The sequence below is a fragment of the Solanum dulcamara genome, chromosome 9 (genome assembly GCF_947179165.1).
Source record: "Solanum dulcamara chromosome 9, daSolDulc1.2, whole genome shotgun sequence".
Lineage (NCBI taxonomy): Eukaryota > Viridiplantae > Streptophyta > Magnoliopsida > Solanales > Solanaceae > Solanum > Solanum dulcamara.
In genome coordinates this window covers 340,960-354,660 of record NC_077245.1, presented here as the reverse complement: position 1 = coordinate 354,660, position 13,701 = coordinate 340,960, and positions in this window count along the sequence as shown.

Sequence of the window (13,701 nt, the reverse complement as noted above, 5' to 3'; positions counted from 1 at the left end):
TAAAATTCGACCAGAACCTCTGGCACCGAAAAAATTCGTGGTTAACACACACGAAAAATTGGCAAAATCGCCTAATTCCTATTGTGTCTTCTATAAAATGCTTCTAAACCCCTCTAAAGCACCGCCGGAGCTATTGGAGTCGTTCCCTAGGTCGTTATGGATGATACTATGGAAGAATCCAAGAAAATTCGACCTGGACCGCACGACTATAAAAAATCCATGGGCTAACACATATTAAAAACTGGCAAAATCGCCTAATTCCTATTGCGTCGCCAATAAAATGCTACTAAACCCTTCTAAAGCACCGCCGGGGATACTGAAGTCATTCCCACGTTGTTACAGATGCTACTATAAAATAATCTAAGAAAATTCGACCTGGACCCCCAGCACCTAAAATATCTTTGGGCTAACACAAACGAAAAACTGGCAAAATTGCCTAATTCTTATTGCATCGCCAATAAAATACTTCTAAACACCTCTTATGCCCCTTCAGGGATACTAGAGTCATTACCTAGGTCGTTACAGACTCTACAATGTAAGAATCAAAAAATATTCAACCTAGATGCCCGACACATAAAAAGTCTGTGGGCTAACACACACGAAAAACTAACAAAATGACCTAATTCTATTGTGTCGCCAATAAAATGCTTCCAAACCCCTCTAAAGCAACTCTGGACTACTGCAGTCGTTCCACAGATCATTACAGATGCTACTATAGAAGAATCCATGAAATTCGACCTAGACCCCCTAAAAAATTTGTGGGCTAACACACACGAAAAACTAGCAATATCGCCTAATTCCTATTGCATCGCCAATAAAATCCTCCTAAACCGTTCTAAAGCACCGCCACCGCCGGGGCTACTGGAGTCGTTCCCTAGGTCATTACGGATGCTACTTTGGAAGAATCTAAGAAATTTCGACCGGGACCCCTGGCACCTAAAAAATTCATGGGCTAACACACACAAAAAAGTGGCAAAATTGCCTAATGCTAATTGCGTCACCAATAAAATGCTACTAAACCCCTCTAAAGCACCGCCGGGGCTACTGGAGTCGTTCCCTAGGTCGTTACGGATGCTACTATGGAAGAATCCAAGAAAATTTGACCCGTACCCCCGACACCTAAAAAATCCATGGGCTAACACACACGAAAAACTGGCAAAATTGCCTAATGCCAATTGCGTCGCCAATAAAATGTTACTAAACCCCTCTAAATCACCGCCGGGGCTACTGGAGTCATTCCCTAGGTCGTTTCGGACGCTACTATGGAAGAATCCAAGAAAATTCAATCTGAACCCCTGGAAACTAAAAAATCTGTGGGCTAACACACACAAAAAATTAGCAAAATCGCCTAATTCTTATTGTATCGCCAATAAAATGCTCATAAACCCTTCTAAAGCACCGTAGGGACTATGGAAGTCGTTTCCTAGGTCGTTATGGACGCTACTATGGAAGAATCTAAGAAAATGCAACCCGAAACCCCAGCACCTAAATAATCTGTTGGCAAACACACACGTAAAATTGGCAAAATCGCCTAATTCCTATTGTGTCGCCAATAAAATGCTCCTAAACCCCTCTAAAGCATCACCGGGGCTACTGGAGTCGTTCCCTAGGTCGTTACGGATGCTACTATAGAAGAATCTAAAAACATTTGAAACGAATCTTGGGCACCTAAAAACTCTGTAGGCTAACACATACGAAAAATTGGCCAAATTGCCTAATTCCTACTGCGTCGCCAATAAAATACTCCTAAACCCCTCAAAAGCATCGTCGGGGCTACTGGAGTCGTTCCCAAGGGTTTTATAGATGCTAATATAGAAGAATCCAATAAAATTCGACCAGTACCTCTGGCACCTAAAACATCTGTGGTTAACACACACGAAAAACTGGCAAAATCGCCTAATTCCTACTATGTCTCCAATAAAATGCTTCTAAACCCCTCTAAGGCACCGCCAGGGATACTAGAGTCGTTCCTTAGGTCGTTACGGATGATACTATGGATGAATCTAAGAAAATTCGACCTAGACCCCCGACACATAAAAAATCTGTGGACTAACACACATTAAAAACTGGCAAAATCGCGTAATTCCTATTGTGTCGATAATAAAATGCTACTAAACCCTTCTAAAGCACCGCCGGGAATACTGAAGTCATTCCCACGTTGTTACAGATGCTACTATAAAATAATCTAAGAAAATTCAACCTGGACCCCCAGCACCTAAAATATCTGTGGGCTAACACACACGAAAAACTGGCAAAATTGCCTAATTCTTGTTGCATCGCCAATAAAATACTTCTAAACCCCTCTTATGCCCCTTCGGGGATACTAGCGTCATTACCTAGGTTGTTACGGATGCTACTATGTAAGAATCCAAAAACATTCAACCCGGACACCCAACAATTAAAAACTTTGTGGGCTAAAATATACGAAAAACTGGCAAAATGGCCTAATTCTATTGCATCGCCAATAAAATGCTCCCAAATCCCTCTAAAGCGCCTCTGGGGCTACTGGAGTCGTTTCCCAAGTTGTTATGGATGCTACTATAGAAGAATCCAAGAAATTTGATCCGGACCCCTCGCACCTAAAAAATCTGTGGGCTAACACACACGAAAAACTGGCAATATCGCCTAATTCATATTGCATCACCAATAAAATGCTCCTAAACCCTTCTAAAGCACCGCTGAGGCTATTGGAGTCGTTCCCTAGATCGTTACGGATGCTACTATGGAAGAATCTAAGAAAATTCGACCCGGACCCCCAGGACCTAAAAATTCCGTGGGCTAAAACACACAAAAAAGTGGCAAAATTTCCTAATTCCTATTGCATCGCCAATAAAATGCTCCTAAACTCTTTAAAGTTCCGCCAGGGCTACTGGAGTCATTCCTTAGGTCGTTACAGACACTACTAGTGAAGAATACAAGAAAATTCGACCCAGATCCTGGCAACTAAAAAATCTGTGGACTAACACACACGAAGAATTGGCAAAATCGCCTAATTCGTATTGCGTTGCCAATAAAATGCTTCTAAACCCCTCTAAATCGCCGCCGGGGCTACTAGAGTCGTTCTCTAGGTCGTTACGGATGCTATTATGGAAGAATCCAAGAAAATTCGATTCAGACCCCCGACACCTAAAAACTCCGTAGGCTAACACACATGAAAAACTAGCAAAATCGCCTAATTCCTATTTCATTGCCAATAAAATGCTCCTAAACCCCTCTAAAGAACCTCTGGGGCTATTGGAGTCATTCTCCAAGTCATTACGGATTCTACTATGGAAGAATCCAAGAAACTTCAACTCGAACCCCCGGCACCTAAAAAATCAGTGGGCTAACACACACGATAAACTACCAAAAATGCCTAATTCTTATTGTGTCGCTAAAAAAAATCCTCTAAACCCTTTTAAAGCAGCGCTACGGCTACTAGATTCGTTCCCTAGGTCATTACGGATGCTACTATGGAAGAATTCCAAAAAATTCGACCCAGACCCTGGCACCTAAAATATCTGTGGGCTAACACATACGAAAAAATGGTAAAATTGCCTAATTCCTATTTGGTCGCGAATAAAATGCTCTTAAACCCCTCTAAAGCACTGACGGGGTTATTGGAGTCATTTCCTAGATCATTACGGGCGCTACTATGGAAGAATCGAAAAAAATTCAACCCGGACCTCGGACCTAAAAAATCCATGGGCTAATACACAAAAAAAACTGGCAAAATTGCCTGTTTTAAATTGCATCGCAGATAAAATGCTCCTAAACCCCTCTAAAGCGTCGCTGGGGCTACTAGAGTTGTTCCCTAGGTCATTACAGAAGCTACTATGGAAGAATCCAAGAAAATTCGACCCAAACCCCTGCACCTAATAAATCCGTGGGCTAACACACACGAAAGCTAGCAAAATTGCCTAATTCCTATTGCGTCGCCAATAAAATGCTCCTAAACTCCTCTAAAGCGCCGCCAGGGCTACTGAAGTCATTCCCTAGGTTGTTAAGGACGCTATAATGGAAGAATCCGATAAAATTTGACCAGGACCTCCGACACCTAAAAAATTTGTGGTTAACACACACGAAAAACTGGCAAAGTCGCTTAATTCCTATTGCATCCCGAATAAAATGATCCTAAACCCCTCTAAAGTACCGCCGGGGCTACTGAAGTCATTTCTTATGGGTTAACACATACAAAAAACTAGCAAAATTGTCTCATTCCTATTGCGTCGCTAATAAAATGATCCTAAACGCTTCTAAAGTGCTGTCAGGGCTAGTGGAGTCATTCCTAAGGTCATTATAGATGCTACTATGGAAGAATCTAAGAAAATTCGACCCGAACCCTGGCAACTTAAAAATCCATAAGCTAACACATATGAAAAACTGGCAAAATTGTCTAATTCTTGTTGCGTCGTAAATAAAATGCTCCTAAACCCCTCTAATGCACCGCCGGGGCTACTAGAGTCGTTTCCGAGGTCGTTATGGATGCTACAATAAAATAATCCAATAAAATTTGACTTGGACCGCCTGAACCTAAAAAATCCGTGCACTAACACATACGAAAAACTAGCAAAATTTCTAAATTCCTATTGCGTTATGAATAAAATGCTCCTAAACAACTCTAAAGCACCGCGGGTGCTACTAGAGTCGTTCCCTAGGTCGTTACGGATGCTACTATGGAAGAATCTAAGAAACTTCGACCCAGACGCCCGACACCTAAAAAATTTGTGGGCTAAAACATACGAAAATTTGGCAAAATAGCCTAATTCTATTGCGTCGCTAATAAAATGCTCCTAAACCCCTCTAAAGTACCGCCGGGGCTACTGGAGTCTTTCCCTAGGTCGTTACGGACGCTACTATTAAAGAATCCAAGAAAATTCGATCCGAACACCCGGCACCTAAAAATCCATAGGCTAACACATACGAAAAACTAGAAAAATCGCCTAATTCCTATTGCATAACCAATAAAATGTTCTTAAACCCCTCTAAAGTACTGTCGGGGCTACTGGAGTCGTTCCCCAGGTCATTACGGATGCTACTAAAAAATAATCCAATAAAATTCGACCAAAACCACTGCACCTAAAAAATCCATAAACTAACACACACGAAAAACTTGTAAAAATTCCTAATTCCTATTGCGTCGCGAATAAAATGCTCCTAAACCACTCTAAAGCGCCACGGGGTCTACTGGAGTCGTTTCCTAGGTCGTTACGAATGCTACTATGGAAGAATCCAAGAAAATTTTACTCGGACCCCTGACACTTATAAATTTCGTGGGCTAACACATACTAAAAACTGGCAAAATCGCATAATTCCTATTGTGTCGCCAATAAAATATTTCTAAACCCCTTTAAAGCACCGCCGTAGATACTGGAGTCATTTCCTAAGTTGTTACGGACCCTACTATGGAATAATCCAAGAAATTTCGACCAGGACCCCCGGCACCTAAAAAATCTGTGGGCTAACATAGACGAAAAACTGGCAAAATCGTCTAATTTTTAATGTATCGCCAATACAATGCTCCTAAACCCTTCTAAAGTGCCGCCGGGGCTGCTGGAGTCGATCCCCAGGTTTTTACGGATGCTACTAAAAAATAATCCAAGAAAATTTGACCTAGATCCCTACCACTAAAAAATCTGTGGGTTAACACTCACGAAAAACTGGAAAAATTACCTAATTCCTATTGCATAGCCAATAAAATACTCCTAAACCCCTCTGAAGCACCGCCGGGGCTACTGGAGTCATTTACTAGGTCGTTACAGATGCTACTATTGAAGAATCTAAGAAAATTCAAACCAGAACCCCGGCACCTAAAAAATCTGTGGGCTAACAAACATGAAAAAACTAGAAAAATTGCCTAATACCTATTGCGTCGCCAATAAAATGCTCCTAAACCCCTCTAAAGCATCGCCGAGGCTACTGGAGTCTTCCTTGGTAGTTACGGACACTACTATGAAAGAATCCAAGAAAATTCGACCCAAACAGCTGGCACCTAAAAAATCTGTGGGCTAATACATACGAAAAACTGGCAAAATTGCCTAATTCCTATTGCGTCGCCAATAAAATGCTTATAAACCCCTCTAAAGCACTGTTGGGGCTACTGAAGTCGTTCCCTAGGTCGTTACGGACACTTCTATTGAAGAATCCAAGAAAATTCGACCCGAACCCCCAGCACCTAAAAATCCGTGGGTTAACACACACGTAAAATTGGCAAAATTGCCTAATTTCTATTGCGTTGCCAATAAAATGCTCATAAACCCCTCTAAAGCGCCGCCGGGGCTATTGGAGTAGTTCCCTAGGTCATTACCGATGCTACTATGGAAGAATCCAAGAAAGTTCGACCCGAACCCCGACACCTAAAAAATCTGTGGGCTAACACAAGCGAAAAACTAGCAAAATCACATAATTCCTATTGCGTCGTCAAGAAAGTGCTCCTAAACCCTTCTAAAGCGTCGTCGGGGCTACTGGAGTCATTCTCTAGGTCTTTACAGATGCTATTATGGAAGAATCCAATAATATTCACCCCAGACACCCGGCACCTAAAAATTTATGGGCTAACACACACGAAAAACTGGAAAAATTACCTAATTTCTATTTCATTGCCAATAAAATGCTCCTAAACCTCTCTAAAGAACCTCCGGGGCTATTGGAGTCATTTTCTAGGTCATTACGGACGCTATTATGGAATAATCCAAGAAAATTAACTCGGACCCCCAGAACCTAAAAAATCTGTGGGCTAACACACACGAAAAACTGGCAAAATCGCCTAATTGTTATTACGTCGCTAATAAAATCCTCTAAACCCTTTTAATGCACCGTTGGGGCTACTTGATTCGTTCCCTAGGTCATTATGGACGCTACAATTGAAGAATCCCAGAAAATTCAACCTCGACCAGCGGCACCTAAAATATCTGTGGGCTAACACACACGAAAAACTGGCAAAATTGCTTAATTCCTATTTCATCGCCAATAAAATGCTCCTAATCCCCTCTAAAGCACCATCGGGGCTACTGGAGTCATTCCCTAGGTCATTACGGATGCTACTATGGATGAATCGAAGAAAATTCAACCCGGACCTCAGAACTAAAAAATCCATTGGCTAATATAGACGTAAAACTGGCAAAATCGCCTAATTCTAATTGTGTCGCCAATAAAATGCTCCTAAACCCTTCTAAAGCATCGTCGGGGCTACTAGATCATTACCTAGGTTGTTATGAAAGCTACTATGGAAAAATCCAAGAAAATTTGACCCGAATCTCCGGCACCTAAAAAATTTGTGGGCTAACACATACAAAAAATTAGAAAAAATACTTAATTCCTATCGCGACACCAATAAAATACTCCTAAACCCCTCAAAAGCGTCGTTGGGGCTACTAGATTTGTTTCATAGGTCGTTATTAACGCTACTATAAAAGAATCCAAGAAAATTCAACCCGAACATCCGGCACCTAAAAAATATGTGGGCTAACATACATGAAAAACTGCCAAAATTCCCTAATTCCTATTGTATCGCTAATAAAATACTCCTAAATCCCTCAAAAAATATCGTCGGGGCTAATAGAGTCATTCCCCAGGTTGTTACGGATTCTACTATAGAAGAATCCAAGAAAATTCGACCTGGACCCCTGGCACCTAAAAATCTATGGGCTAACACATATGAAAAACTAGCAAAATTGCCTAATTCCTATTGCGTCGCAAATAAAATGCTCCTAAACCCCTCTAAAGTGCCACCAGGGCTACTGGAGTTGTTCCCTAGGTCATTACGGACGCTACTATCGAAGAATCCAAGAAAATTTGACCCAAACCCCCTACACCTAAGAAATCTGTGGGCTAACAAACACGAAAAACTGGCAATATTGCCTAATTCCTATTGCGTCACCAATAAAATGCTCCTAAACCCCTCTGAAGCATCGCCAGGGATACTGAAGTCGTTCCCTAGGTTGTTACGGACTTTACTATGAAAGAATCCAATAAAATTCGACCAGGACCTCCGGTACCTAAAAAATCTATGGGTTAACACACACGAAAAACTAGCAAAGTCGCTTAATTCCTATTGCCTCGCAAATAAAATGCTCCTAAACCCTTCTAAACAACTGTCGAGGCTACATGAGTCATTTACTAGGTCGTTATAGATGCTACTATTTAAGAATACATAAAAGTTCGACTTGGACCCCCAGCACCTAAAAAATCTATGGGCGACACACGAAAAAGTGTCAAAATTGCCTAATTTCTATTGCGTCGCCAATAAAATGCTCCTAAACTCTTCTAAAGTTACTCCAGGGCTACTACAGTCATTTCTTAGGTCGTTACAGACGCTACTATTGAAGAATCCAAGAAAGTTCGACTTGTACCCTGGCAACTAAAAAATCTGTGGACTAACACACATGAAAAACTAACAAAATTGCCTAATTCTTATTGCATCGCTAATAAAATGCTCCTAAATCCCTCTAATGCGCCTCCCGGGATACTAAAGTCGTTCCCTAGGTCGTTACGGATGCTACTTTGGAAGAATCCAAGAAAATTCGACCTGGACCCCGGCACCTAAATATCTGTAGGCTAACATACACGAAAAACTGGCAAAATTGCCTAATTCTTGTTACATCACCAATAAAATGCTCTAAACCCCTCTAATGCGCCTCTGGGGCTACTGGAGTCGTTTCCTGGGTCGTTACAGATGCTACTATGTAAGAATCCAAAAATATTCGACCCATACGCCTGACACCTAAAAAATCTATGGGCAAACACACACGAAAAACTGGCAAAATTGTCTAATTCTATTGCGTCGCCAATAAAATACTCCTAAACCCCTCTAATGTGCCTCCGGGGCTACTAGAGTCGTTCCCTGGGTCGTTACGAATGCTACTATGTAAGAATCCAAAAATATTCGACCCATACGCCTGACACCTAAAAAATCTGTGCGCTAAAACATACGAAATTTGGCAAAATTGCCTAATTCTATTGCGTCGCCAATAAAATACTCCTAAACCCCTCTAAAGTGTCGTCGGGGCTACTAGAGTTGTTCCCTAGGTCATTACCGACGCTACTATAGAAGAATACAAAAACATTCGACCCAAACCCCCTGCATCTAAGAAATCTATGGGCTAACACACACGAAAAACTGGCAAAATTGCTTAATTCCTATTGCATCACCAATAAAATGCTCCTAAACCCCTCTAAAGCGACGCCCGGGCTACTGAAGTCATTCTCTAAGTTGTTACGGACGCTACTATTGAAGAATCCAATAAAATTTGACCAGGACCTCTGGCACCTAAAAAATCCGTGGGTTAATACACACGAAAAACTGGCAAAATTGCCTAATTTCTATTGCATCGCAAATAAAATCCTCTTAAACCCCTCTAAAGCACCGCCGGGGCTATTGGAGTCATTTCCTAGGTCGTTACAGACACTAATATTGAACAATCCATTAAAATTTGACCCAGACCCCCGGCATCTAAAAAATCTATGGGCTAACACACACAAAAACTAGCAAAATTTCCTAATTCCTATTGCGTCGCCAATAAAATGCTCCTAAACTCTTTAAAGTTCCGCCAGGGCTACTGTAGTCATTCCTTAGGTCGTTACAGACACTACTAGTGAAGAATACAAGAAAATTCAACCCGGACCCTGGCAACTAAAAAATCTGTGGACTAACACACACGAAAAACTGGCAAAATTGCCTAATTCTTGTTGCATCTCTAATAAAATGCTCCTAAATCCCTCTAATGCGCCTCCTGTGATACTGGAGTAGTTTCCTAGGTCATTACGGATGCTACTATGGAAGAATCCAAGAAAATTCGACCCAGACGCCTGACACCTAAAAAATCTGTGGGCTAACACATACGAAAAACTAGCAAAATCGCTTAATTCTATTGTGTCACTAATAAAATGCTCCTAAACCCCTCTAAAGTACCGTCGGGGCTACTGGAGTCATTGCCTAGGTCTTTACGAATTCTACTATTGAATAATCTAAGATAATTCGACCCGAACGCCCGGCATCTAAAAAATCTGTGGGCTAACACACACGAAAAACTGGTAAAATTGCCTAATTTTTATTGCATCACCAATAAAATGCTCTTAAACCCCTCTAAAACACCATCGAGACTACTGATGTCATTCCCCAGGTCGTTATAAACGCTACTATAAAATAATCAAATAAAATTCAACCCAAACCCGCTGTACCTAAAAAATCTGTGGACTAACACACACGAAAAACCGGCAAAATTTCCTAATTCCTATTGCGTTATGAATAAAATGCTCCTAAACCACTCTAAAGCGCCGCCGTGGCTACTGGAGTCGTTCCCTAGGTCGTTACGGATGCTACTATGGAAGAATCCAAGAAAATTCGACCTGAACCCCCGACATTTAAAAAAATTATGGGCTAACACACACAAAAAACTAGCAAAATTGCCTAATTCCTATTGCATCGCTAATAAAATACTCCTAAACCCCTCAAAAGCGCTGTCGGGGCTACTGGAGTCATTCCCTAGGTCGTTACGGACGCTACTATTGAAGAATCCAAAAAAATTCAACCCAAATCTCCGACACCTAAAAAATCTGTGAGCTAACACACATGAAAAATAGGAAAAATTGCTTAATTCATATTGCGTCGTCAATAAAATGCTCCTAAACCCCTCTAAAGCGTCGTCGGTGCTACTGGAGTCGTTCCCCAAGTGGTTACGGACGCTAATATGGAAGAATCCAAGAAACTTCAACCCGGACCCTCAGCACCTAAAAATTTTGTGGGCTAACACACACGAAAAACTGCAAAATCGCCTAATTCCTATTGCGTCTCCAATAAAATGCTCTTAAATCCCTCTAAAGCACCGCCAGGGCTACTAGAGTCATTTCCTAGGTCATTATGGATGCTAATATTGAAGAATCCAAGAAAATTCGACCCGGACCCCCGACACCTAAAAAATTTGTAGGCAAACACACACTAAAAACTGGAAAAATCGCCTAATTTCTATTGTGTCGCCAATAAAATGCTCTTTAATCCTTCTAAAGCACCGTCGGAGCTACTGGAGGCATTCCCTGGGTCATTACGAACGCTACTATGGAATAATCCAAGAAAATTCAACCAGAACCCCATCAACTAAAAAATTTGTGGCTAACACACACGAAAAAACTAGCAAAATTGCCTAATTCCTATTGCGTCGCCAATAAAATACTTCTAAACCCCTCTAAAGCGCCTTCGGGGATACTGGAGTCGTTCTCTAGGTCGTTACGGATGCTACTATGGAAGAATCCAAGAAAATTCGACTTGAACCCTTGGCACCTAAAAAATCCATGGGTTAACACACACGAAAAACTAGCAAAATTGCCTAATTTCTATTACGTCGCCAATAAAATACTCTTAAACCTCTCTAAATTATCGTGGGGCTACTCAAGTAGTTTCCTAGGTCGTTACGGACGCTATTATGGAAGAATCCTAGAAAATTCGACCTAGACCCGTAGAACATTAAAAATTCGTGAGCTAACACACACGAAAAACTTGAAAAATTGTTTAATTCCTATTGCGTCGCCAATAAAATGCTTCTAAACCCCTCTAAAGCACTGTCGGGGCTACTAAAATAGTTCCCAAGGTCGTTACGGATGCTATTATTGAAAAATCCAAGAAAATTTGATTTGGACCCCGGGCACCTTAAAAATTCGTGGGCTAACACACATGAAAAACTGGCAAAATTGCGTAACTCCTATTGCGTCGCTAATAAAATGCTCCTAAACCCCTATAAAGCACCACCGTGACTACTTGAGTCGTTCCCTAAGTCGTTACAGATGCTACTATGGAAGAATCCAAGAAAATTTGACCTAGACCCTGGAACCTTAAAAATTCGTGGGCTAACACACACGAAAAACTGGCAAAATCACCTAATTTCTATTGCGTCTCCAATAAAATGCTCTTAAACCCCTCTAAAGCACCGCCAGAGCTACTGGAGTCATTCCCTAGGTCGTTAGGGATGCTAATATTGAAGAATACAAGAAAATTCGACTTGGACCCCCGACACCTAAAAAATCTGTAGGCAAACACACACTAAAAACTGGCAAACTCGTCTAATTCCTATTGCATCGCCAATAAAATTCTCCTAAATCCCTCTAAAGCGCCGCCGTGGCTACTGGAGTCATTACTTATGTAGTTACGGACGCTACTATGGAAGAATCCAAGAAAATTCGACCTGAACCCCCGGCATTTAAAAAATTTGTGGGCTAATACACACAAAAAACTAGCAAAATTGCCTAATTGCTATTGCGTCGCTAATACAATACTCCTAAACCCCTCAAAAGCACTGTCGGGGCTACTGGAGTCATTTCCTAGGTCGTTACGGACGCTACTATTGAAGAATCCAAACAAATTCAACCCAAATCTCCGACACCTAAAAAATTTGTGAGCTAACACACATGAAAAATAGGAAAAATTGCCTAATTCCTATTGCGTCGTCAATAAAATGCTCCTAAACCCCTCTAAAGCGTCGTCGGTGCTACTGTAGTTGTTCCCCAAGTGGTTACGAACGCTAATTTGGAAGAATCCAAGAAAATTCAACCCGAACCCTCAGCACCTAAAAATTTTGTGGGCTAAGACACACGAAAAACTGGCAAAATTGCCTAATTCCTATTGCATTGTCAATAAAATGCTCCTAAACCCTTCTAAAGCACCTCCAGGGCTATTAAAGTCGTTCTCTAGGTCGTTACGGACGCTACTATAGAAGAATCTAAGAAAATTTGACCTGTTCCCCCGGAACTTAAAAACTGGCAAAATCGCCTAATTCCTATTGCGTCGCCAATAAAATGCTACTAAACCCATCTAAAGCACCGCCGAGGCTACTGGAGTCATTCCCTAGGTTATCACGGATGCTACTATAAAATAATCCAACAATATTCTACCTGAATCCCTGGCACCTAAAAAATCTGTGGGCTAACACACACGAAAAACTGGCAAAATTGCCTAATTCTTGTTGCATCGCCAATAAAATGCTTCTAAACCCCTCTAATGCGCCTCTGGAGATACAGGAGTCATTATCTAGGTCGTTACAGATGCTACTATATAAGAATCCAAAACAATTCAACCCAGACGCCCGACACATAAAAAAATTATTGGCTAACACACACGAAAAACTAGCAAAATTGCCTAATTCTATTGCGTCACCAATAAAATGCTCCCAAACCCCTATAAGGCGCCTCCGAGGCTACTGGAGTCATTCCCCAAGTCATTACGGATGCTACTATAGAAGAATCCAAGAAAATTCGAACCAAACCCCATGCACCTAAGAAATCTGTGGGCTAACACACACGAAAAAATGGCAAAATAGCCTAATTCCTATTGGGTCGCTAATAAAATGCTTCTAAACCCTTCTAAAGCGCTTCTGGGCTTTTGGAGTCATTCCCTAGTTTGTTACGGATGCTACTATGGGATAATCCAAGAAAATTCGACACAGACCCCCGCCACCTAAAAAATCAATGGGGTAACATAGTCAAAAAACTAGCAAAATTGCCTAATGCCAATTGCGTCGCCAATAAAATACTTCTAAACCCCTCAAAAGTGCCGTTGGGGCTACTCGAGTCGTTCCCCAAGTCATTACGGATGCTACTATGGAAAAATCAAAGAAAATTCGACCTGGACCCCCAGCACCTAAAGAATCTGTAGGCTAACACACACGAAAAACTTACAAAATCGCTTAATTCCTATTACGTCGCCAATAAAATACTCCTAAACCTCTCTAAAGCGCC